Raw genomic sequence first — 25,372 nt, 5'->3', positions numbered from 1 at the left:
AAGAGAAGCATTCCAGACCCCAGTAAGCGGCGGCGGCTGCAGACACTGGGAGCCTCCTGCCTGGCTCTGGCTGCTCTCAGCTCCCCCATCCCACCCCCCAATATCACTTACCCAGCTCTGCTACTCTCTGGCCCCCTTGGTTCCTGGTCTCAGGGCAGCTCCCAGTCCTCATAGTCACAACCTCCAGGACTATCACAGGGATGGAGGCCAGAGGAGGGATGGGGCGGCCTGCAGAGCAGAGCCCAAATGGGGCAGGAGTAGTTGCTCCCTGAGATATTGGATTACACACTGGCTTTGGCTTTCACTTCCAGAAGGGGATTTTTTTTTTTACGTTACTCAACAAGTGCAAAGTAATAGACAGCCTGAGCTCCTAATGTATCCCCGGATCAATGGCCGGGCAGGGGAGTGGTCTTTACTGGCAGTACAGATGTAGCTGAGCTGAGTTTGTGAAAGTCTAAGGGCCCTATTCCACCGGACGATTATCGTTAGCATAATCGTTAACGATTAACAATCTCAAACGACTGCTATTGCGAAAGACCTGAAAACGTTCACTCATTTCCATGGAACGATAATCGTTACTTATGATCGTAATTGCGATCGTTTCTTCTTCCGTATTTCTTCACTATTGCGTTCGTATCTATTGCGAACGACCGAACGATGTCTTATTCAATGCGAACGATTTGCGAACGTTTTGCGAACGAGCAACAATAAAAATAGGTCCAGGTCTTATAAAGCGATCAACGATTTCTCGTTTGGTCGTTAATCGTTACTGCATTTCAACCGAACGATTATCGTTTAGATTCGAACGATTTAACGATAATCTGAACGATAATCGTCCGGTGGAATAGGGCCCTAAGGCCAGTTCAGTACACAGATACAGTAATGATGTAGCAGAGTTGAGTGTGCAATTTGGAACAAACAGAGAGTCTATAGCCAGTTGTATACACAGATATAGGAGAGATGTAGCTGAGCTGAGTTTGTAATTTGGAGGAACATAGTCTCCTAGGACTGGTCCAATACAGAGATGTAGCAGAGCTGAGGATGTCTGTCTCTCTCTGTCTGTGTGGTTGGTGATAATAACTCTGACGTCCTCTATAAGTAACACAATGTATAATCAGGTTTCAAAACTTTACAACTTACTATAAATTCATTAAACCATTTTTTTTTTACTATATAAAATGTTTGAGCAACATTTGCAAAGTTTGAAAGCTTTGCCCTTCTCTCATCTCTGGGACAGTTCTATCCAATGATTCCCACAGTGCCCGGACTCCAGGAGGATCCACTGTAACATGGATGCAACTGTAACAGACTCTCTGCTGTGAGACAGAACAGTCCATATCTTATCTTGTATGTATCCCAGATTGCTCCTCTTTGCTCACAGCAAGCAGAGATCCTATAAAACAGGGATGGGGAACCTACCGCCCTACAGCTGTTGCAAAACTACAATTTCCATCATGCCTGACAGCCAAAGCTTTAGTTCCTGTATAGTCCCTGTAGAGTCCTTGTAGAGTCCCTGTATAGTTCCTGCATGGTCCCTGTATACTCCCAGTATAGACCCTGTATACTCCCTGTATAGTCGCTGTATAGTTCCTGTATAGTCCCTGAATAGTTTCTGTATATTTCCTGCATAGTCCCTGTATATTTCCTGCATAGTCCCTGTATATTTCCTGCATAGTCCCTGTATATTTCCTGCATAGTCCCTGTATATTTCCTGCATAGTCCCTGTATAGTTCCTGCACAGTCCCTGTATAGTTCCTGCATAGTCCCTGTATAGTTCCTGCATAGTCCCTGTAAATTTCCTGCATAGTCCCTGTATAGTTCCTGCATAGTCCCTGTATATTTCCTGCATAGTCCCTGTAGAGTTACTGCATAGTCCCTGTATAGTTCCTGCATAGTCCCTGTATAGTTCCTGCATAGTCCCTGTATAGTTCCTGCATAGTCCCTGTAGAGTTACTGCATAGTCCCTGTAGAGTTCCTGCATAGTCCCTGTATAGTCCCTGTATATTTCCTGTAAAGTCCACGTATAGTCCCTGTATATTTCCTGCATAGTCCCTTAATATTTCCTGCATTGTCCCTGTATAGTTTCTGCATAGTCCCTGTATAGTTCCTGCATAGTCCCTGTATAGTCCCTGTATATTTCCTGTAAAGTCCACGTATAGTCCCTGTATATTTCCTGCATAGTCCCTTAATATTTCCTGCATTGTCCCTGTATAGTTCCTGCATAGTCCCTGTATAGTTTCTGCATAGTCCCTGTATAGTTCCTGTATATCCCCTGCATAGTCCCTGTATAGTTTCTGCATAGTCCCTGTATAGTTCCTGTATATTCCCTGCATAGTCCTTGTATATTTCCTGCATTAGTTTCTGTATAGTTCCTGTATATTCCCTGTATATTTCCTGAATAGTCCCTGTATAGTGCCTGTAAAGTATCTGTATAGTTCCTGTATAGTCCTTGTATATTTCCTGCATAGTCCCTGTATATTTCCTGCATAGTCCCTGTATATTTCCTGTATAGTCCCTGTATAGCCCCCCTCTCCCCTCCCCCAGGTCTGTAGGTTATTAGGTGAGGCATTAACCCCTGAGGTTCATGGCTGGAGATTGGATTTCACAGAAGGTAGTTGTCCCTGATAGGAGTTGTAGTCACAGAGCAGTTATACTCACACCCCCCTCTGCATCTTTGCTGGCAGCCTGCAGTATGTTCAGGACCTGCAGTCCTTTACTATGTGGCTTCCATGGAGTGGCTCCAGGTGCTCAGTCCCCGGAGGGCGGTGTACAGCCGCTGTCTATGTGTTGTATCAGTGAGCCGCGTCGCTTAGAAACATCAGGAACAATACACCTGAGCGCTGTTACCTGTGCCGGCCTGCTGGGGACAAACTCTATCCAATGTGCAAATGACAACTCCCAGCATGCCCTGACGGCTAAAATCTATCCAGCTATTGCACAACTACAACTCCCAGCATGCCCTGACGGCTAAAATCTATCCAGCTATTGCACAACTACAACTCCCAGCGTGCCCTGACGGCTAAAATCTATCCAGCTATTGCACAACTACAACTCCCAGCATGCCCTGACGGCTAAAATCTATCCAGCTATTGCACAACTACAACTCCCAGCATGCCCTGACGGCTAAAATCTATCCAGCTATTGCACAACTACAACTCCCAGCATGCCCTGACGGCTAAAATCTATCCAGCTATTGCACAACTACAACTCCCAGCATGCCCTGACTGCTAAAATCTATCCAGCTATTGCACAAATATAACTCCCATCATGCCCGGACTGCTAAATCTATTCAGCTATTGCACAACTACAGCTCCCAGCATGCCCGGACTGCTAAAATCTATTCAGCTATTGCACAACTACAACTCCCAGCAAGCCCGGACTGCTAAAATCTATCCAGCTATTGCACAACTACAACTTCCAGCATGCCCTGACGGCTAAAATATGTCCAGCTATTGCACAACTACAACTCCCAGCATGCCCTGACTGCTAAAATATGTCCAGCTATTGCACAAATATAACTCCCATCATGCCCGGACTGCTAAATCTATCCAGCTATTGCACAACTACAGCTCCCAGCTTGCCCGGACGGCTAAAATATGTCCAGCTATTGCACAACTACAACTCCCAGCATGCCCGGACTGCTAAAATATGTCCAGCTATTGCACAACTACAACTCCCAGCATGCCCTGACGGCTAAAATATGTCCAGCTATTGCACAACTACAACTCCCAGCATGCCCTGACTGCTAAAATCTATCCAGCTATTGCACAAATATAACTCCCATCATGCCCGGACTGCTAAATCTATTCAGCTATTGCACAACTACAGCTCCCAGCATGCCTGGACTGCTAAAATATGTCCAGCTATTGCACAACTACAACTCCCAGCATGCCCGGACTGCTAAAATCTATCCAGCTATTGCACAACTACAACTCCCAGCATGCCCTGACGGCTAAAATATGTCCAGCTATTGCACAACTACAACTCCCAGCATGTTCTGACTGCTAAAATCTATTCAGCTATTGTACAACTACAACTCCCAGCATGCCCGGACTGCTAAAATCTATTCTGCTATTGCACAACTACAACTCCCAGCATGCCCTGACTACTAAAATCTATCCAGCTATTGCACAACTACAATTCCCAGCATGCCCTGACTGCTAAAATCTATCCAGCTATTGCACAACTACAATTCCCAGCATGCCCTGAAAGATAAAGTACTACAGGCTTATGCAAAAGTACAATGCCCTGACAACTGAGGGATCCCCATCTGCTGTAAAACTACAACTCCCAGCATGCCCTGGCAGCCAAAAGCCATTGTGCTGTAATATCAGCTTTAGCTTTGGCTGTCCAGGCATGATGGGAATTGTAGTTTGGCAAAATTTGGAGGGCAGCGTGTTTCTATCAATATTGGAAGTAGTCTGACTCTCCAGCGCCATACACCTTGTTGTGGCTGTTTCTGGTACTGCAGTTACAGCTCAGCTGCAGAACCAGAATGAGGTGGATGAAGTCTCCAGCGCCAGACATATTGTTGTGGTTGTTCCCTGTACTGCAGTCACAGTGCTGATTAGGGCTCAGCTGCAGTCTCAGGCACAACCTGAATGAGGTGGATGAAGTCTGACTCTCCAGCGCCATACATATTGTTGTGGTTGTTCCCGCTACTGCAGTCACAACTCTGATTAGGGCTCAGCTGCAGTCCCAGGCACAACCTGGAGGGGGCTCTCCGTGAAGAGGGGGATAAGGGAGATTTCTTGACCTCAGGGTCCAGCAGGGGACTCCATTATATTCCTCCATGCTCCATTTATTGAAATCCTATTTCATATCTGTAATTTTTTTTACAGGCGTCTGGCCAGACACAATGCGCCATTTACTAGCGTACAGGAAGATGGCGCCGCGCCTGGTGGATCACATGCCGCAGGTTATCTCGCTGCTAGAACTGCAACCAGATCCCCGATAGCAGACACTTTGTAATGTCATAAACGCTCCTGATTGTTATCTGCAGAGACCGCTCACCCCGAGCCAGCCAGAGAGAAAGGGGGATAGCCGGACATTACCGAGGCCAAAAGATATTCCGGCTACAGCCCAGGAGCAGGCGGAGGGAGAGCCGGAATACAGAGGATAATCTACAACACATAATAACCAGTTATAATTATACAGAGACAGTATTATAGGAATAAGGAAACACTAAGAGCGTGTAAGACCGCCCAATGTGTAACATATACTTATCCATACGGGACAGTATTATAGTAGTTATATTCCTGTATATAGGAGCAGTATTATAGTAGTTATATTCCTGTATATAGGAGCAGTATTATAGTAGTTATATTCCTGTATATAGGAGCAGTATTATAGTAGTTATATTCCTGTATATAGGAGCAGTATTATAGTAGTTATATTCCTGTATATAGGAGCAGTATTATAGTAGTTATATTCTTGTATATAGGAGCAGTATTATAGTAGTTATATTCTTGTATATAGGGAGCAGTATTATAGTAGTTATATTCTTGTATATAGGAGCAGTATTATAGTAGTTATATCCCTGTATATAGGAGCAGTATTATAGTAGTTATATTCCTGTATATAGGGAGCAGTATTATAGTAGTTATATTCCTGTATATAGGAGCAGTATATAGTAGTTATATTCCTGTATATAGGAGCAGTATTATAGTAGTTATATTCCTGTATATAGGAGCAGTATTATAGTAGTTATATTCTTGTATATAGGGGCAGTATTATAGTAGTTATATTCTTGTATATAGGAGCAGTATTATAGTAGTTATATTCCTGTATATAGGAGCAGTATTATAGTAGTTATATTCTTGTATATAGGGGCAGTATTATAGTAGTTATATTCTTGTATATAGGAGCAGTATTATAGTAGTTATATTCCTGTATATAGGAGCAGTATTATAGTACTTATATTCTTGTATATAGGAGCAGTATTATAGTAGTTATATTCCTGTATATAGGAGCAGTATTATAGTAGTTATATTCCTGTATATAGGGGCAGTATTATAGTAGTTATATTCCTGTATATAGGAGCAGTATTATAGTAGTTATGCAACAGTGAGAGAGAGTAGAGACTGGGGCATTTATCGATACTTCCAAGCTAATGTCTTTATTTCGACAGACAAAGGTCCGTGGTGGAGGGAGGACAGATGGAATGGCGGGCGCCTATACCCCGGAACACCGTTTCACGCCCACTCGGCGCTTCTTCCTGCCGGGAAGGACCTTCCCGGCAGGAAGAAGCGCGGAGTGGGCGTGAAATTCTACCGCTGCATTATAGTAGTTATATTCCTTTATATAGGAGCGGTATTATAGTAGTTATATTCCTGTATACAGGGGCAGTATTATAGTAGTTATATTCCTGTATATAGGAGCAGTATTATAGTACTTATATTCTTGTATATAGGGAGCAGTATTATAGTAGTTATATCCCTGTATATAGGAGCAGTATTATAGTAGTTATATTCTTGTATATAGGAGCAGAATTATAGTAGTTATATTCCTGTATATAGGAGCAGTATTATAGTAGTTATATTCCTGTATATAGGAGCAGTATTATAGTAGTTATATTCTTGTATATAGGAGCAGTATTATAGTAGTTATATTCTTGTACATAGGGGGCAGTATTATAGTAGTTATATTCCTGTATATAGGGGCAGTATTATAGTAGTTATATTCCTGTATATAGGAGCAGTATTAGAGTAGTTATATTCCTGCATATAGGAGCAGTATTATAGTAGTTATATCCCTGTATATAGGAGCAGTATTATAGTAGTTATATTCCTGTATATAGTAGCAGTATTATAGTAGTTATATTCTTGTATATAGGAGCAGTATTATAGTAGTTATATTCTTGTACATAGGGGGCAGTATTATAGTAGTTATATTCTTGTATATAGGAGCAGTATTATAGTAGTTATATTCTTGTACATAGGGGGCAGTATTACTATTATAACTATTATACAGAGATTATATCCGATACATATGTAATGAGTAACATTAATCCAAATGCAAACGAAGGGAAAACAATGTAGCAAATAATGAAATTCATGGAGAATGGAGGGTGCTGGAGATGTAATATCTTCCGGGCCCTTGTCTCGCCCCCTGTACACACGGAGAGGGAATTCATTTGGAGATTTGTATTTGTAATTAATGTAAATGAGCGAGGTAGAGACCATTGATTTCTCCTAGGAATTAATTGGACATGATCAATCACCGGATCAGACGCGTGGCGGGGAGGTCATTCATCAGATAGTTAATGTCATCCTAGGCTGGTTTGGCCTTTCAGTTGGGGAAAGATGGAGAGCCCCGGGGGAGAGAGGTGCAGATCATTACACCGATGACAATTAATGTGCGTTCTGCTCTCCTCACACTCATTACTCTTTATATAGCGGGTGCTGGGTGCACAGAGGCAGAAAGCAGCCACACGACTCGCAGACTCCAGACATGGAAATGGCCACAATAGTTTCCTATCATTAAAGTAATAAGTTTAGTAGGGGGGCTCTCCTTATAACCTTATAATAAAGGACCCTGTCACTCCGGCTGCTTCTTGTATCATAATATTTCTTCCCTTATTATGGGAACTAAGTTTCCCTTACGTCCCATTGGCATCACAACATATGGGGTAAATGCGCCCCTGCGACGAAGGAATATTTAATGAAAAAATAACAATTAAATTTTAATCCCCTCCTCCATGAGGTATAAATAGGCTCCACCTCCCCTAGACCTCAGTCTTTTTTTTACTTCGGCTCACTCTACTAGAGCTGTAGCCTCCACTTGGGCAGAGCATGCCGCTGTGCCACTTGAGGACATATGCCAGGCAGCTACCTGGTCTACTTTGACTACTTTTGTGAGATATTTCAGGCTGGATACTTCTTTCTTGTCAAGAACAACCTTTGCAAGATCTGTTCTTAATGCGGATGTAATAAATAACCCGCCCATTGGGGATAATGCTTGCAAATTCCCCATATGTTGTGATGCCAATGGGACGTAAGGGAAGTTAAAATTATTATGTTAATTTGTTTTCCCTGAGACCCATTGGCATCACAAGGCTCCCTCCCTGTGTTTTATGTTTCTTTATAATTAGACTGAGGTCTAGGGGGAGGTGGAGCCTATTTATACCTCATGGAGGAGGGGATTAAAATTTAATTATTTTTTCATTAAATATTCCTTCGTCCCAGGGGCTCGCAGGGGCGAATTTACCCCATATGTTGTGATGCCAATGGGTCTCAGGGAAAACAAATTAACATAATAATTTTAGCTTATTACACTTGCAGTACCATTCATGTCCACATGGTGTGCTGTTTTCTGGGTAGCTGTAGTGCAGGCAGTGACAGGAGGACAGCTGGTGGGGGGATTTATACAATCTGCCCTTTATATCTCCTGGGACCCATGGGTATTTTATATACCCATGTCTTTTATATTCCCTCAGGACCCCTCGTATTGATATATAACTGTATCATCTTCTACTACTGCTCATGTATACCACCACTATTACTGCTACTGCTTCTTCTGGAAATATAATTATTATAAATACTACTACTACTACTTTTACTATTACTCCTATTACTACTACTAGTACAGCTGCTAAAAACAGTGGTTATAAATACTAATATTACCACTACTACTACTACAACAACTATTACTACTAGTAATACTACAACTACTACCACCACTATAACTACTAAAGCTACTACAACTATTACTAGTATTACTACCACTACCACCACTATTACTACCACCACTATTACTACAACTTTTATTACTACAACTACTGCCACCACTATTACTACTACAACTCTTGCTACTATTACTACTACAACTACTACCACCACCACTATTGCTACCACTACTACAACGACTATTACTACTATTATTATTACTACTACTATAACTATATACTACCGCCATTATACCTAATAAATACTACTCCTTATCCTTGATGAAATATAAGAGTATGATATCTAGTATCAGCCATACACTGCAGCACGTCAGGTTACTAGCGGGTCACTAGCATTATTACTAATTATTCCTGCATCTCCTCCTAATACCAGTATACTGGTATACGGAGAGAATTCCCTGGGAGGATACCCCCCTGCACACTGTCCCTTTGTTCCCTCGGTTATTCCCAGCGATTACACATCCGATACTGTCTCCTCCTCCTCCTCTATAATAATGTGCAGAGAGATGTCACTTGTTTTGTTGGTCTGAACAGTGACATGAATTGCAGGTGACTAACAGGAGGGATCTGCAGACAGGACGTGCCACCCACCAGTGGGCAGGAGATGTATGGGGAAACAAGGCCTAGATGCGGGGCCCCCAGCGTTGCGGGTCAGTGCTCTGCGGATAATTGGCCCCCGGGGACTCTCTTCTCTTCCTATTCACCAACATTTTATTTGTTTCTTTCCGCCTCATTTGATAATGGGCTCGAAAGGATCAGAAGAGTTTTGTTTTCTTTTAATTTTATTCAATTGTTTAAGATTTACATAAATTTAGTTCTGGGTTTGTTTTATGCTTTTTATGCTTTTATGTTTGCAGTTGGGGCTCTGCAAAATGTGTATCAGGACACTTACCTACCATATACCATATGCCAAAGGCTGTCCAGACATGATGGGAGTTGTAGTTTTGTAACAGCTAGAGGGCCAAAGGTTCCCCATCCCTGTACTAGAGAGATAGTAGAACCAGTAGTCTCCCATTGAATCCTTACTGGGTGTAGGGAGCAGTGTGTATGGCCCCCTGCTCCTCACTTCCCAGGCCGCCTCTACTCCAGGTGTCATCCAGCAGCGGTATGTAGCGTGCTGTCATACATACAGTATTCTTACACTGGGTGTCCTGGGGTCTGATCTCTTCAATATAGGGGTCTAGTATGGGGTCTGAATACATTTAAATGTTTCATCTGGGGTCTGAATTGGGTTTTGAATAAATTGGTCTATAATTATTTTAGGTGTTTGGTCTGGGGTCTGATAGTTTAGGGGTCTGGTCTGAGGTCTAATAATTTAGGGGTTTGGTCTGGGGTCTGATAGTTTAGGGGTTTGGTCTGAGGTCTGATAGTTTAGGGGTGTGGTCTGGGGTCAAATAATTTAGGGTTCTGGTCTGGGGTCTGATAATTTAGGGGTTTGGTCTGGGGTTTCATAATTTAGGGGTTTGGTCTGGGGTCAGATAATTTAGGGGTCTGGTCTGGGATCTTATAATTTAGGGGTTTGGTCTGGGGTTTCATAATTTAGGGGGTCTAGGGTCTAATAATTTAGGGGTCTGGTCTGGGGACTAATCCTTTAGGAATATGATCTTGGGTCTAATAAACTAGGGGTCTGATAATTTAGGGTTCTGGTCTGGGGTCTGATAATTTAGGGATCTGGTCTGGGGTCTGATAGTTTAGGGGTCTGGTCTGGGGTCTGATAATTTAGGGGTTTGGTCTGGGGTCAGATAATTTAGGGGTCTGGTCTGGGGTTTCATAATTTAGGGGTCTGGTCTGGGGTTTCATAATTTAGGGGTTTGGTCTGGGGTCTGATAGTTTAGGGGGCTGGTCTGGGGTCTGATAGATAAGGGGGCTGGTCTGGGGTCTGATAATTTGGGAGCCTAGTCTGTGGTTTGACTCATTAATTAAAAGATCTGGTCTGGCGTCTGAATAAATATAAGTGTTTGGTCTAGGGCCTGACTAAAAGGTATTCCAAGCTAAATTAACTTGTCGCCTATCCACAGGATAGGGGTCAAGAGATGCATGAGGCCCCTCCAAAAAAAATGGGTAGTCACCAGCACAACTCTCCCTAGGCAGCAGGACCTGGGTATAGCTACAATGTCTGCACCTCTTACGGCTATGCTATTGCTTGTTATTGCATCTAATGGACTCCTATGGACTCCTATGGGGTATATGAAGCTGTATGTATATATATGACTTCCTATAAATGTCATATCACGCTTGCAAACATCCAGCCATGGTGAAACTCGGAGACAAGAAGCAGCTTGTATAGTGCGATCCTCTGCGCCCCCCATAGAGTCATTACACCAGGATTAACACTCAATAACAGATGGGGATCTACTGTAACTACAGTGAAATAATCGCGCTGCATAATATTGCCGTAAACCCCGCGCCTATTACAATCACCAATGTGTTCCCCAAAGTGCTAATAAGGGGGCGCTAAAGGGAGCGCTGGGCATATAGCGGGGGCAGGTGCGGGGAGTCCCTCGCTCTGTGTTAGGAATAAGAAGTGTTAGGGATTAATGAGGTGCGAGGTATTAATGTAAGGTTTTATGGGAGCTGCCGAGGCGTCCGGGTATTAGGAGCGGCGCTTACGTAATATTGACACTTGTGATCTCACGGGCGGTTCTGGCAGGAAAAGATCGTCGACGGTAATTAAAGGAAAACTCCGTTCTGACTGAAACATTTACAGCTTTCCCACAAAACGACATAAAATGCTGTAAATTCTCAACGTATAAAATCACTTTTATTTCTTCTCCATTCAAATGTTTGAATTCCTCTGTTACTGGGTGGTCACATGACACGGTTCCAACTGTTAGGTCACATGACACTGACATGAAGGCGGAGCCAAACTGTTAATTTTTAAAAGCAGCTTTGGATGTGAGTGGAGAAAACATCATGACCATTAAAGGGGATATCCAGAATTAGAAATAGCTACTTTCTTGCAAAAACAGCGTCATCCCTGCCCCCAATTGTGTGCGGTATTACAGTTCAGCTCCTTTCACTTTAAAGGGGTAGTTTACAAAACAAAATTCTTTCAAATCAGTAAGAAAGAGCCAAAGATTTGTAATTTACTTCTATTTAAAAAAAAATAATAATCTTGTCTACCAGTACTTATCAGCTGCTGTATGTCCTGCAGGAAGTGGTGTATTCTTTCCAGTTTGACACTGTGCTCTCTGCTGCCACCTCTGTCCATGTCAGGAACTGTCCAGAGCCTGGATAAATGCTTTAAGGGATTGCCTATGATCTGTTACCCATATAAGAACCTAAGGAATAGGAGATTAAGACACATCACACAGGAGGCCAGCACATATATCTCATATATGGATTATATTTTCTATGAAATTACATCCAATTACGTAATAATCCTCCTCCACATCGAATGTATTTCACATTGATCAGCGGTAGAAGTGACTCGGCCCCATCAATACTAAATCTAATGATTCTTCCCATGGAACAATGTAACAGCCTCTGCCGTATACTAATTAGCCGCGCTCGCTGTAACCGCTTATAATTAGGGACCCGCCATTACGGATCAGATTACTAATGAGAAGATGAACAATTATAATATATACGATTGTGATCATCAGATATATAGCTAAACTGTCATTACTGACTATGAGGGATGGATGGATTTTAAATATCATACTTTTACACATATGAATGTATAACACACTGAGTGTATCATATGTAATCACATCTCATAATAATTTGTTCAGTATACAGAACCTTATTTATCACTATTTTTTGCACCGGATTTGTATCACTCCTTATCACTTCTAATCACCTGTTAATCATGATTTGCTACACACTATAAGAGGATATGAGTCACTGTTTGTATTTGCTTGAGAAAGGTGCATTTACACAGAAAGATTTATCTGACAGATTTTGGAAGCCAAAGCCAGGAACGGATTTGAAAAGAGGAGAAATCCCAGTCTTTCCGTTATGACCTGATCCCTGTTTATAGTCTGTGCCTGGTTTTGGCTTCAAAGATCTGTCAGATAAATCTGTCTGTGTAAACGCACCAAAAGGTCTCGAGATGAGACTGAAACGTTGCACTTGCTTTTTGATGTACCAATAAATACCACAACTTTTTTCACTATACGGATGTGCCGCAAAATTCTTGGATTTATTTAGTGGAGATTTTTATCCAATCTCCGTTGCTTGGCACTCCAGCACTCCAGATAGATAGATAGATAGATAGATAGATGGTAGATAGATAGATAGATAGATAGGAGATAGATAGATAGGAGATAGATATGGTGCGTTTACACAGGCAGATTTATCTGACCAACTTTGGAAGCCAAAGTCAGGAGTGGACTTGAAAAGACAGGGAATCTCAGTCTTTCCTTTATGACCTGCACCCTGTTTATAGTCTGTTCCTGGCTTTGGCTTCAAAAATCTGTCAGATAAATCTCTCTGTGTAAACGCACCAATAGATAGATAGATAGATAGATAGATAGATAGGAGATAGATAGATAGGAGATAGATAGATAGGAGATAGATAGATGGATAGATAGATAGATAGATAGATAGATAGATAGATAGATAGATAGGAGATAGATATATGGTAGATAGATAGCAGATAGATAGATAGATAGATAGATAGATAGATAGATAGATAGATAATAGATAGATATTAGATAGATAGGAGATAGATAATAGATAGATAGATAGATAGATAGATAGATAGATAGATAGGAGATAGAGAGATAGATAGGAGATAGATAGATAGATAGATAGATAGATAGATAGATAGATAGATGGTAGATAGATAGATAGATAGATAGATAGATAGATAGATAGATAGATAGGAGATAGATAGATAGGAGATAGATAGATAGATAGATAGATAGATAGATAGATAGATAGATAGGAGATAGATATATGGTAGATAGATAGCAGATAGATAGATAGATAGATAGATAGATAGATAGATAGATAGATAGATAGATAATAGATAGATATTAGATAGATAGGAGATAGATAATAGATAGATAGATAGATAGATAGATAGATAGATAGATAGATAGATAGATAGGAGATAGAGAGATAGATAGGAGATAGATAGATAGGAGATAGATAGATAGATAGATAGATAGATAGATAGATAGATAGGAGATAGAGAGATAGATAGGAGATAGAGAGATAGATAGGAGATAGATAGATGAAAGATAGATAGATAGATAGATAGATAGATAGATAGATGATAGATAGATAGATAGATAGATAGATAGGAGATAGATAGATAGATAGATAGATAGATAGATAGATAGATAGATAGGAGATAGATAGATAGATAGATAGATAGATAGATAGATAGATAGATAGATCCCCCCCAGGGATTTTAGACAATAATCAAAAAAATTTACCCAAAAATGCATAAAAACACATAAAACTATGGGGGAGATTTATAAAACATGGCGTATAGTGAAACTGGCTCAGTTGCCCCTAGCAACCAATCAGATTCCACCTTTCATTCCTCACAGACTCTTTAGAAAATGTAAGGTGGAATCTGATTGGTTGCTAGGGGCAACAGAGCCAGTTTCACTATACGCCATGTTTGATAAATCTCCCCCAATGTGCATAAAGGGTCACACTGTGGAAAAGTGTCCAAATCTTGTGCTTGGTAACAGCGAAGCAGTCGCCCATAGCAACCAATCACATTCCACCTTTCATTTCTTAAGAGGCCTTTTAAAAAATGAAAGCTGGGATCTGATTGGTAAGCGCTCCTCCGATTTGGTAAATCGCCTATGAGTTTTGCTTTGATGTGCGCAAAAATGACTGGGGAGATTTATGGCGCTGTCTTATATTAACCGTCTCCTCGTTTCACTTTCTTATATCGCTCTGGTAAAATGAGATTGAGCTGTGATTGGTCAGCGACAGGTTTTGCGCAAATCACTGTAGATGAGGGGGACGGTTTAGCAGCCACCATTTTGCCATTTGTGAAGCGTGCACTTATATCCCCATCTACCCTGCCGTAACCTTACTGTATAGACCGGCTTGTGGCAGCGTCCTGGATTACCCCCCCCCCCTTCCAGTCACGATCAGACGGCGTTACTGGGAGGGTCCAGGCCGGCGCTGCCGTACAGGAGACATCTGGATTTCATTTGGCTGGAATGTGGCTCCATATTACATCTGTATTGTACCTCTGTGTGCGCTGAGATCACATGAGCGGCGGGGAGGGAGGGGGCCATGATGTGATTAAGCTTCCTCATATCTGGGGATAATAGTTATTTCAGCTGTGAAGTCAGAGTTTCAATTGAAAATATAATTTTTTTACACCGCTATATGGGAGACTAAAGAAATTGGTCAGTCTTCCCTCAGGCAAAGTCAGAGGCCTACAGGCAAAGCAGGGGTCCCTCCTAAATATCAACAAAGACCCCAGAGAGTCCCTATAGAACAGGGTTAGGGAACCTTGGCTCTCCAGCTGTTACAAAACTACAACTCCCATCATGCCTGGACAGCCTTCGGCTGTCCAGGCATGATGGGAGTTGTAGTTTTGCAACAGCTGGAGAGCCAAGGTTCCCTACCGCTGCCATAGAAACCCCATTGGCGTTAATTTTTTCCCATTGGAGGTAGTTTTTCGAGCCTGAATCCATTGTAGTCAAATTAGCGCAAAATCCTGTAATTTCTAAGCTTTTTTGACCGTGAAATTTTTTTCCCCAGTTCACATGTTTACCCAGGCCGGGCCGTGTCATGAGACCGCCGCCTAATAGTCAATGGTGGCTTTGTTCAGAAAGTGACAAGTCCGCTCATAAAATATACTGAAGAGATAATTACACGTAACGAGAGGCCAAGTATCTGACATGGTGGGTTATAGAGGAAGCAGAGATCCAAACTTCAGGGGCCCCATGAAAGACATCTAACAGGGGCCCCGCCTAATGTTCACATGTTGCTGTATACAGACACTTTATTGTAGGGCCGGTATATTATACAGAAATGACATAGATGTGGCGGTATTATTTATCATGCAGTGATCAATATGACAGGTAATTGCATTTCGACTCTTTTTCTTCATTGCTATTTGGAATTATTTGGGCCCCGAGACGCAGGACACCAGGGATAACTGCATCTGTGCCCCCTCCAGCTACAGCTAGGACCGATCTATGAAATGAAATACAGCGTCCATCATCGAAATCATACAAAATGAATCATTAGTATTCCATGTGACCACCGGGGGCGCTTTACACACACTTCCACCATATAAAGGGAAAACTGACACTTGGGGTACAGGATAATGACACTTGGGGTACAGGATAATGACACTTGGGGTACAGGATAGTGACACTTGGGGTATAGGATAGTGACACTTGGGGTACAGGATAATGACACTTGGGGTAAAGGATAATGACACGCTTACACTTGGGGTACAGGATAATGACACTTGGGGTACAGGATAGTGACACTTGGGGTACAGGATAGTGACATGCTGACACTTGGGGTACAGGATAATGACACTTGGGGTACAAGATAATGACACTTGGGGTACAGGATAGTGACACTTGGGGTACAGGATAATGACACTTGGGGTACAGGATAGTGACACTTGGGGTATAGGATAGTGACACTTGGGGTACAGGATAATGACACTTGGGGTAAAGGATAATGACACGCTTACACTTGGGGTACAGGATAATGACACTTGGGGTACAGGATAGTGACACTTGGGGTACAGGATAGTGACACTTGGGGTACGGGATAATGACACTTGGGGTACAGGATAGTGACACTTGGGGTACAGGATAATGACACTTAGGTCATAGGCTAATGACACTTGGGGTACAGGATAGTGACATGCTGACATTTAGGGTACAGGATAGTGACACTTGGGGTACAGGATAGTGACATGCTGACACTTGGGGTACAGGATAATGACACTTGGGGTACAAGATAATGACACTTGGGGTACAGGATAGTGACACTTGGGGTACAGGATAATGACACTTGGGGTACAGGATAGTGACACTTGGGGTATAGGATAGTGACACTTGGGGTACAGGATAATGACACTTGGGGTATAGGATAATGACACGCTTACACTTGGGGTACAGGATAATGACACTTGGGGTACAGGATAGTGACACTTGGGGTACAGGATAGTGACATGCTGACACTTGGGGTATAGGATAATGACACTTGGGGTACAAGATAATGACACTTGGGGTACAGGATAGTGACACTTGGGGTACAGGATAATGACACTTGGGGTACAGGATAATGACACTTGGGGTAAAGGATAATGACACGCTTACACTTGGGGTACAGGATAATGACACTTGGGGTACAGGATAATCACACTTGGGGTATAGGCTAATGACACTTGAGGTACAGGATAGTTACATGCTGACACTTGGGGTATAGGATAATGACACTTGGGGTACAAGATAATGACACTTGGGGTACAGGATAATGACACTTGGGGTACAGGATAGTGACACTTGGGGCACAGGATATTGACACTTGGGGTACAGGATAGTGACACTTGGGGTACAGGATAGTGACATGCTGACACTTGGGGTACAGGATAATGACACTTGAGGTACAAGATAATGACACTTGGGGTACAGCATAGTAACACTTGGGGTACAGGATAGTGACACTTGGGGTACAGGATAATGACACTTGGGGTACAGGATAGTAACACTTGGGGTACAGGATAGTGACACTTGGGGTACAGGATAATGACACTTGGGGTACAGGATAGTGACACTTGGGGTACAGGATAGTGACACTTGGGGTACAGGATAATGACACTTGGGGTATAGGAGAGTGACATGCTGACACTTAGGGTACAGGATAGTGACACTTGGGGTACAGGATATTGACACTTGGGGTACAGGATAGTGAAACTTGGGGTACAGGATAGTGACATGCTGACACTTGGGGTACAGGATAGTGACACCTGGGGTACAGGATAATGACACTTGGGGTACAGGATAATGACACTTGGGGTACAGCATAGTGACACTTGCGTTACAGGATAATGACACTTGGGGTACAGGATAGTGACACTTGGGGTACAGGATAGTGACACTTGGGGTATAGGCTAATGACACTTGGGGTAAAGGATAGTGACATGCTGACACTTAGGGTACAGGATAGTGACACTTGGGGTACAGGATATTGACACTTGGGGTACAGGATAGTGACACTTGGGGTACAGGATAATGACACTTGGGGTACAGGATAATGACACTTGGGGTACAGCATAGTGACACTTGCGGTACAGGATAATGACACTTGGGGTACAGGATAGTGACACTTGGGGTACAGGATAATGACACTTGGGGTATAGGATAATGACACTTGGGGTACAGGATAATGACACTTGGGGTACAGGATAATGACACTTGGGGTACAGCATAGTGACACTTGGGGTACAGGATAGTGACACTTGGGGTACAGGACAGTGACACTTGGGGTACAGAATAGTGACACTTGGGGTACAGGACAGTGACACTTGGGGTACAGGATAGTGACACTTGGGGTACAGGACAGTGACACTTGGGGTACGGGGTAATGGATATTAGGGTACATAGCTCTATATTATGCTTTGTAATCGATGCCTTTGCTTTAACCCTGTGTTGTCCTGCAGGTTCTCCATGGAGCTGCTGTCTTCGTTGCAGTCTTCTCCTCAGCTTTGTATGTTGTCGCAGTCTTCCTGGATCTGGATGAATGTCACTCCTGTGTGTCTGTGTCAGGGGGAGGCAGCGGGCAGGCCCGGGCCCCTGCTGAGCTCAGGGTCTATGACAGGTTCCAGCATTACAATACCTCGGAGCTTGTCAAAGAAAGGTTATTAAGGAAGGCTCGGGCCCTCGGCTGCTGCGCTCCGGAGGAATAAGAGGCAATTCTGCCGGGACCGCCGTCTCTATTTAGTCATGTCATTTGGCATTTTGCCTGTGGCTAGAAATGTGATACCATCTGTTCTCCTGACTAATGGCTCAAACCTCCCTATTCTATACAACCTCTATATAATATCTCTATCTGCCTCATAGAAGAGACACCATGTATCCCCATAGAAAACCTCTCCTGCTCTGGACAGTTCCTGACATGGACAGAGGTGGCAGCACAGAGCACTGTGTCAGACTGGAGAGAATACACCACTTCCTGCAGGATATACAGCAGCTGATAAGTACTGGAAGTCTAGAGATTTTTAAACAGAATTAAATTACTAATCTATATAACTTTCTGACACCAGTTGATTTAAAAGAGAAATGTTTTAGTCGGAGTACCCCTTTAAAGAGAATCTGCTGCAGGAACTTTGACGTCTTATAAACGTCAATGAACTGATGTGCCTAAAGGGACTGTCCATCTCACACAATCGAAAGTGTCCAGTGAGAAGGTTCCCTGCTGCCAGGCTGACAGTAACCAGCCGTGATTTGTGGAAGAACCTGACAGCAAGTGTCTCTACAGCGCCACCACAGGGAAAAAGAAGCATTGCATGGTGTCCAGTAACATTAAAAAGGTTATCCGAGATATATATGTTTCATGTAGAACAGCACCACTCTTGTTCTCAGTTTGGGTGTGGGGGGATTTTACAGCTCAATTTTATTAAAGTGAATAAAGCTGAATTGTAATACCACACACAACCTGAGGACAGGGGTGGCACTCTTTTTGCCAGAAAGTAACTGTGCTCTTTCTAATCCTGTGAACCATTGCCATTATGCAGGCAGACCACACTTTGCCAGTGGAGGGGTGGGGGGGGGCTGCTGCGCGGGTCCTGTAGCAGTCGTGTGGTCTGCCTCCATGGTAGCTTTTGCTAATTCCCTTGCAAAAAATAGCACTTAATAAGAATAGACATATTAGTGGAGAATTAGAAAACATGGTGTAAAGTGAAACGGGCTCAGTTGCCCCTAGCAACCAATCAGATTCCACCTTTCATTCCTCACAGACTCTTTGTAAAATGAAAGGTGGAATCTGATTGGTTGCTGGGGGCAACTGAGCCAGTCTCACTTTACACCATATTTGATAAATCTCCCCCACTATCTGCACAAATTCTGCCCCCCGCAGTAAAGGACGGGTATTTCACCCAATTGTGTAGTACTACCTCCTAACTGGTTGAACTGGGGCCCATTTAGTAGGTGCACCGATCAGTGGCGGTAGACTCTCTCTACACAGAGAATTTCTTGTGTATTATATCTGTGTATAGTATACAGCTATATACACCACTAAATCACACTGGTCAGAGGAGACAGCCTCTCTGTAATCCGGTGACTACACGTGATTCTCTTTCCTTTTTCTCTGTCCAGCTGAGACGCTATGATGACTTCTCCTGATGTCTGTAGGAATCAACGCCAAGCACCTTCATCTTCTTTTTTTCGACGGCCATTTCCAACCTTTGTAACATATCAAATCAATTTAGACTCTATATCAGACTCCTTATCTCAGACATGAAATAAAATATAAAAAAAAATATTCAGACACCAGACCAAAGTACCAGAGTATAGAGATAATAGAGATAAGTGCAGGGAAGGGATAGAGAGCACTGTGCAGCTGTGACTGTATCATCATAGAGGAAAGTGCAGGGAGGGAATAGAGAGGACTGTGCAACTGTATCTGTATGACAACACAGTTCTCTCTATGATCATAGAGATGAGTGCAGGGAGGGGATAGAGAGGACTGTGCAGCTGTGACTATCATCACAGAAATAAGTGCAGGGAGGGGATAGAGAGGAGTGTAACTGTATGACCACACAGTTCTCTTTATGATCATAGAGATGAGTACAGGGAGACGATAGAGACGACTGTGCAGCTGTAACTTTATGACCACACAGTTCCCTCTATGGTCATAGAGATGAGTGCAAGGAGGGGATAGAGAGGATTGTGTAGCTGTAACTGTATGACCACACAGTTCTTTCTATGATCATAGAGATAAGTGCGAGGAAGGTGGATAGAGAGGACTGTGCAGCTGTAACTATTTGGTCACACAGTTTCCTTTATGATGAGTGCAGGGAGGGGATAGAGGGGACTGTGCTGCTGTAACTATATTACTACACACTTCTCTCTACAGAATCAGAATGCAAATTCAGTACAAAGGTCCCCACTTAACGTGACTTCTCGTGCTAGAATGGCTTTTGGACACCAGGCCTAGGATGCAACTACTTAGAGTTTTCTTTGTATCTAAGTATTTGTATCTAAGCAGAAGAGCTGGTCGGCGTTCAGTCACCTTCCGTACATGACTGGCACTCATAGATCTTAATGTTCCCTGTAACCGTGTTATAACGGAGTGTAATTACATTACAGATATTAGTAGCCATCACGGCTTTGGAGGACGCGTTATGGTCGCTCGGGGAGAGGCCAAGTCCCTACAATGCGTTCTGCGTCCTGGTAATGAGAGTCCCTGTAAGATGCTGCAGGTGCTATTATTATGGCCCGGGAAGGTAACGGAGATTGGAGCCAAGTCCGCACATTTGTAAACCATTTCTGGCTTAATGAAACTTTTTTTTTTCTTCTCTCAAGGACAAGAAGCCGCTGCCAAAAGCAATTGTGAAAAAAATAGGTCTTAACGTTCAAAAAGGCTGAAAAGCGAAAATCAATTACATTTTATTTCCAAATTATTGCAGTTCCGGATTTTATGTGGTGTTGTGCGCTGGAGCTCTGCACTCACTTAGGATGGGATTGTGTATCCTATACCCGATTTACTTCACCAGTCACTAATATAGCGAAATATCGTGATATTTTAATAAAAATGCTGGTCTATTATTGTTACAAATTTATACAAATCTACATAAAAAGTTATGTTACTTGTTACATTACTGATCCTGTACTGATTCTGTCATACAATTTGTACTTTACTTCAGAGCAGCACTCCCTATTCTGCTGGTGGGGTCACTGTGTACATACATTACATTACTGATCCTGAGTTACATCCTGTATTATACTGCAGAGCTGCACTCACTATTCTGCCGGTGGGGTCACTGTGTACATACATTACATTACTGATCCTGAGTTACATCCTGTATTATACTGCAGAGCTGCACTCCCTATTCTGCTGGTGAGGTCACTGTGTACATACATTACATTACTGATCCTGAGTTACATCCTGTATTATACTGCAGAGCTGCACTCACTATTCTGCTGGTGGGGTCACTGTGTACATACATTACATTACTGATCCTGAGTTACATCCTGTATTATACTCCAGAGCTGCACTCACTATTCTGCTGGCACTGTGTACGTGCATTAATAATTCTGTACACATTTTTTTCTTTCTTTTACTTACCCCTAATTAAAAATGCAGTATTGTGGAGCATTCTAAAGTCTGCCACTAGGGAGCAGCAAATATACTCCTTCATTTTCAATAACAAAAACTTGTTTCAAAGGATTATCTGTATTATGCAAAGTATATCTCAATGCACTTATAATTGGAGGCTAATATAATGAGAATTCAGGAGTGGAAAAGAGGTATTAGAAGTGCACAATCTGTTACATCCCCTGGTTGCAGCTGACTTAAAACCTATAATACCATAAACTACAATAGTACTGCTCCTATATACAGGGATATAACTACTATAATATGTGCACAAGCCAAAAAGACAGAAATGGCTGCACATCGCACCCATGGCTGACACGAAAGGTTATTCAGCTACATTTAAAACCAACATCAGAAGTTAGTATATAATTTGGCCAAACCATATTGCCTTATGTACCACGTGCAGGTCTTCTGATACACATGAGTCCCTAACCAAAAAAACATCACTGTGCCGGTCAGCGACCACAATTCCCGCAAAGTAAGCGCAAGCAGAGAAGGGGGGCCACGGAATGGCCCTGCAACCCCATTGTCACAGGACCAGACCCTAAAGGGCCCCCCCAGACCCCGCAGGCGCCATAACTACTATAATACTGCTCCTATATACAGGAATATAACTACTATAATACTGCTCCTATATACAAGAATATAACTACTATAATACTGCTCCTATATACAGGAATATAACTACTATAATACTGCTCCTATATACAGGAATATAACTACTATAATACTGCTCCTATATACAAGAATATAACTACTATAATACTGCTCCTATATACAGGGATATAACTACTATAATACTGCTCCTATATACAGGAATATAACTACTATAATACTGCTCCTATATACAGGAATATAACTACTATAATACTGCTCCTATATACAAGAATATAACTACTATAATACTGCTCCTATATACAAGAATATAACTACTATAATACTGCTCCTATATACAGGAATATAACTACTATAATACTGCTCCTATATACAGGAATATAACTACTATAATACTGCTCACTATATACAGGAATATAACTACTATAATACTGATCTTATATACAGGAATATAACTACTATAATACTGCTCACTATGGATAAGAGTATTGATTAGTGGGGTCATTTTCTCCTGCCATCTGTTTGTGCATTAATAAACATTATAGTGATAAAACAATAAATATAATCAGACGATAAATTTCATTTTAATGAGACAAATCACAAAGTTCAATTACCTTTCATTTCATGCGGTGTATTTGAGGATGGCGGTTTGATGATGCCGCCCTTTAATTGAGTAGCAAATTAGGGGCGATGGATAAAGCGAAGCTGAAGCCGTTCATCCGACTAAGCGCGGTGACTCATCCTTTGTTGTAGAACGCTTGTAATTTAGGGACGAGACACATAACATTGTTGTAAACACAAACACTCACAATTATGGAGCGTAGATAATGATCGGTGCGGCCGTGCTCTGTGAGTGCAGACAGAGCCCCATGTATGAATCACTCACTCGATACCACATACCGCCATGTGTCCTCACAAATATCTGCCGCTTCATTGGCTCCGTAACCAGATCAACACCTAATCAACAGTAAATAGTGAAAGAGGGCGTTTGGCCGGGGGCTGCGGATGTGTTAAGTGACTCCTGAGTTAAGGGAGGGTGATATTTAAAGCGCAATTACACAACATGTGGCTCCAGTCAACAACAATGGGCAACAATAGAGACAGGAATGAGGGATGAAGGGTTTCTTCAGTCAAATATGGAGCAATACAGATGGCTCCTGGAGTGAGCCAGGACCACCTCAGCATTCAACATCAAGGGTCCTCTGGGGCTCCTTCATGTGATTGTTACCTTTGCACCATTTCCTTATCATTGTTTCCTCCTGTGCCTCTTCCTTCTCTTTCTCCTGTGCCTCTTTCTTCTCTTCCTCCTTCCCCTCTTCTTCCTCCTGTGCTTCTTCCTTCTGTTTCCCTTTCCCCTCTTCTTCCTCCTGTGCCTCTTCCTTCTCTTTTTCCTTCCCCTCTTCTTCCTCCTGTGCCTCTTTCTTCTCTTCCTCCTTCCCCTCTTCTTCCTCCTGTGCCTCTTCCTTCTGTTTCCCTTTCCCCTCTTCTTCCTCCTGTGCCTCTTCCTTCTCTTTTTCCTTCCCCTCTTCTTCCTCCTGTGCCTCTTCCTTCTCTTCCTCCTTCCCCTCTTCTTCCCCCTGTGCCTCTTTCTTCTCTTCCTCTCTCCCCTTTTTCTTCCTCCTTTACCTCTTCTTTCTTTTTCTCCTTTTACTAACCCAACTCCTCCTCATTCCCTTTTTTCCTTCTTCTTCTCCTCCTTCCCCCTCTTCTTTCTCTGTGTCTCTTCCTTCTCTTCCTCCACAGCCTCATTCTACTTCTCTTTCTATTCATTCTCCTCCCCTTTTTTCTCCTCTTCCCAATATTCCTCCTCCTTCACCTCCTCTTCCTCTTCTACCCCTTTTTTCTTTTCCTCATCCTACTCCTCCTCTTTCTCTTTCCCTGCTTCTCCTCCTCCTCCTCCTCCTCTTCTTCTTCCTTCTATTCATTCTCCTCCTCTTCTTCCTTCTATTCATTCTCCTCCTCCTCTTCTTCCTTCTATTCATTTTCCTCATTATCCTCCTCCTCTTCTTCCGTCTATTCATTTTCCTCATTATCCTCCTCCTCTTCTTCCGTCTATTCATTAACCTTCATTCTCCTCCTCTTCTTTCTTCTCCATGCAGTGTCCCAGAACAGAGTAGTTATTTGTCACTTTGTCTCTGCACCTTTATTATAACCAGTTCTATTCTGCTTCCATGGTAACTCCAATGGTCATCGAGCTTTGGCTGGGGAATACCATGTGACTTCCTCTCTACCTCAAGTCTCAAGTCCACCTTCAGGGGGATAAGTTGTGTGTTGCTGCTGCTCCTGTGTAACAAGGCCGCAACCCTGCGGTATCTGCTGCTGCATTACCAGAAGTGTTCCTGGCTGTGTTCTATTCTCAAGATCCTCATCTATTCTCCAGATCTGGGTGCCGTTCTTCAGTCATTCCTCTCATCATCTTCTCTAATCATCAACAGCAAGTATTCCTCTCAGTTCCATTCCGCCCAGCATCTTATCCTCAGTATCACTACTACTCCCATCATCCGACACGCTCACCTACAGCCTATTGCAGCATCACCCATTACTCTGCTTTATTCAAGTCTGCCTTATACCCGGTTGCATCCGGAGAGACTGTTACTACTAGTTACCACCGTTACAATAAATATACAACTACCGTTGTTTCTGAACCTTGGCATTGGTGTGATAATTGGTGCCCTGACCACCAGCTGTCATCAGGGGGGCGATATTCAGTGGCAGATTATAATATGGGCAGTTCGGGCGGCCGCCCACATTATAATCCGCCACTGATTGTACCATGTACCGGAGTCCCCCCGCGCCCGGACA

At 42.7% G+C, this 25,372-nt stretch overlaps 1 protein-coding gene across 3 annotated transcripts in view; it reads right to left on the bottom strand.

Annotated features, from left to right (window-relative positions):
• GAS2 (growth arrest specific 2) overlaps window positions 1-11,961 on the bottom strand; it is a 73,520-nt gene extending 61,559 nt beyond the window's left edge. Inside the window, exon 1 of one of the 3 annotated variants that reach the window (XM_069968057.1) lies at window positions 11,810-11,961. The gene's annotated coding sequence lies outside the window, so the exon portion shown is untranslated. Of the gene's footprint in view, window positions 1-18; window positions 88-2,658; window positions 2,707-11,809 lie in introns of those variants that run through there. The other 2 variants (XM_069968059.1, XM_069968060.1) reach the window with 2 other exon arrangements.
• Between the last annotated feature and the right edge of the window lie 13,411 nt (window positions 11,962-25,372).

The sequence above is a fragment of the Dendropsophus ebraccatus genome, chromosome 4 (genome assembly GCF_027789765.1).
Source record: "Dendropsophus ebraccatus isolate aDenEbr1 chromosome 4, aDenEbr1.pat, whole genome shotgun sequence".
Classification (NCBI taxonomy): Eukaryota; Metazoa; Chordata; class Amphibia; order Anura; family Hylidae; genus Dendropsophus; species Dendropsophus ebraccatus.
The sequence above is the reverse complement of the archived record's forward strand: the minus strand, read 5'-3'. Positions and strand labels throughout refer to the sequence as shown.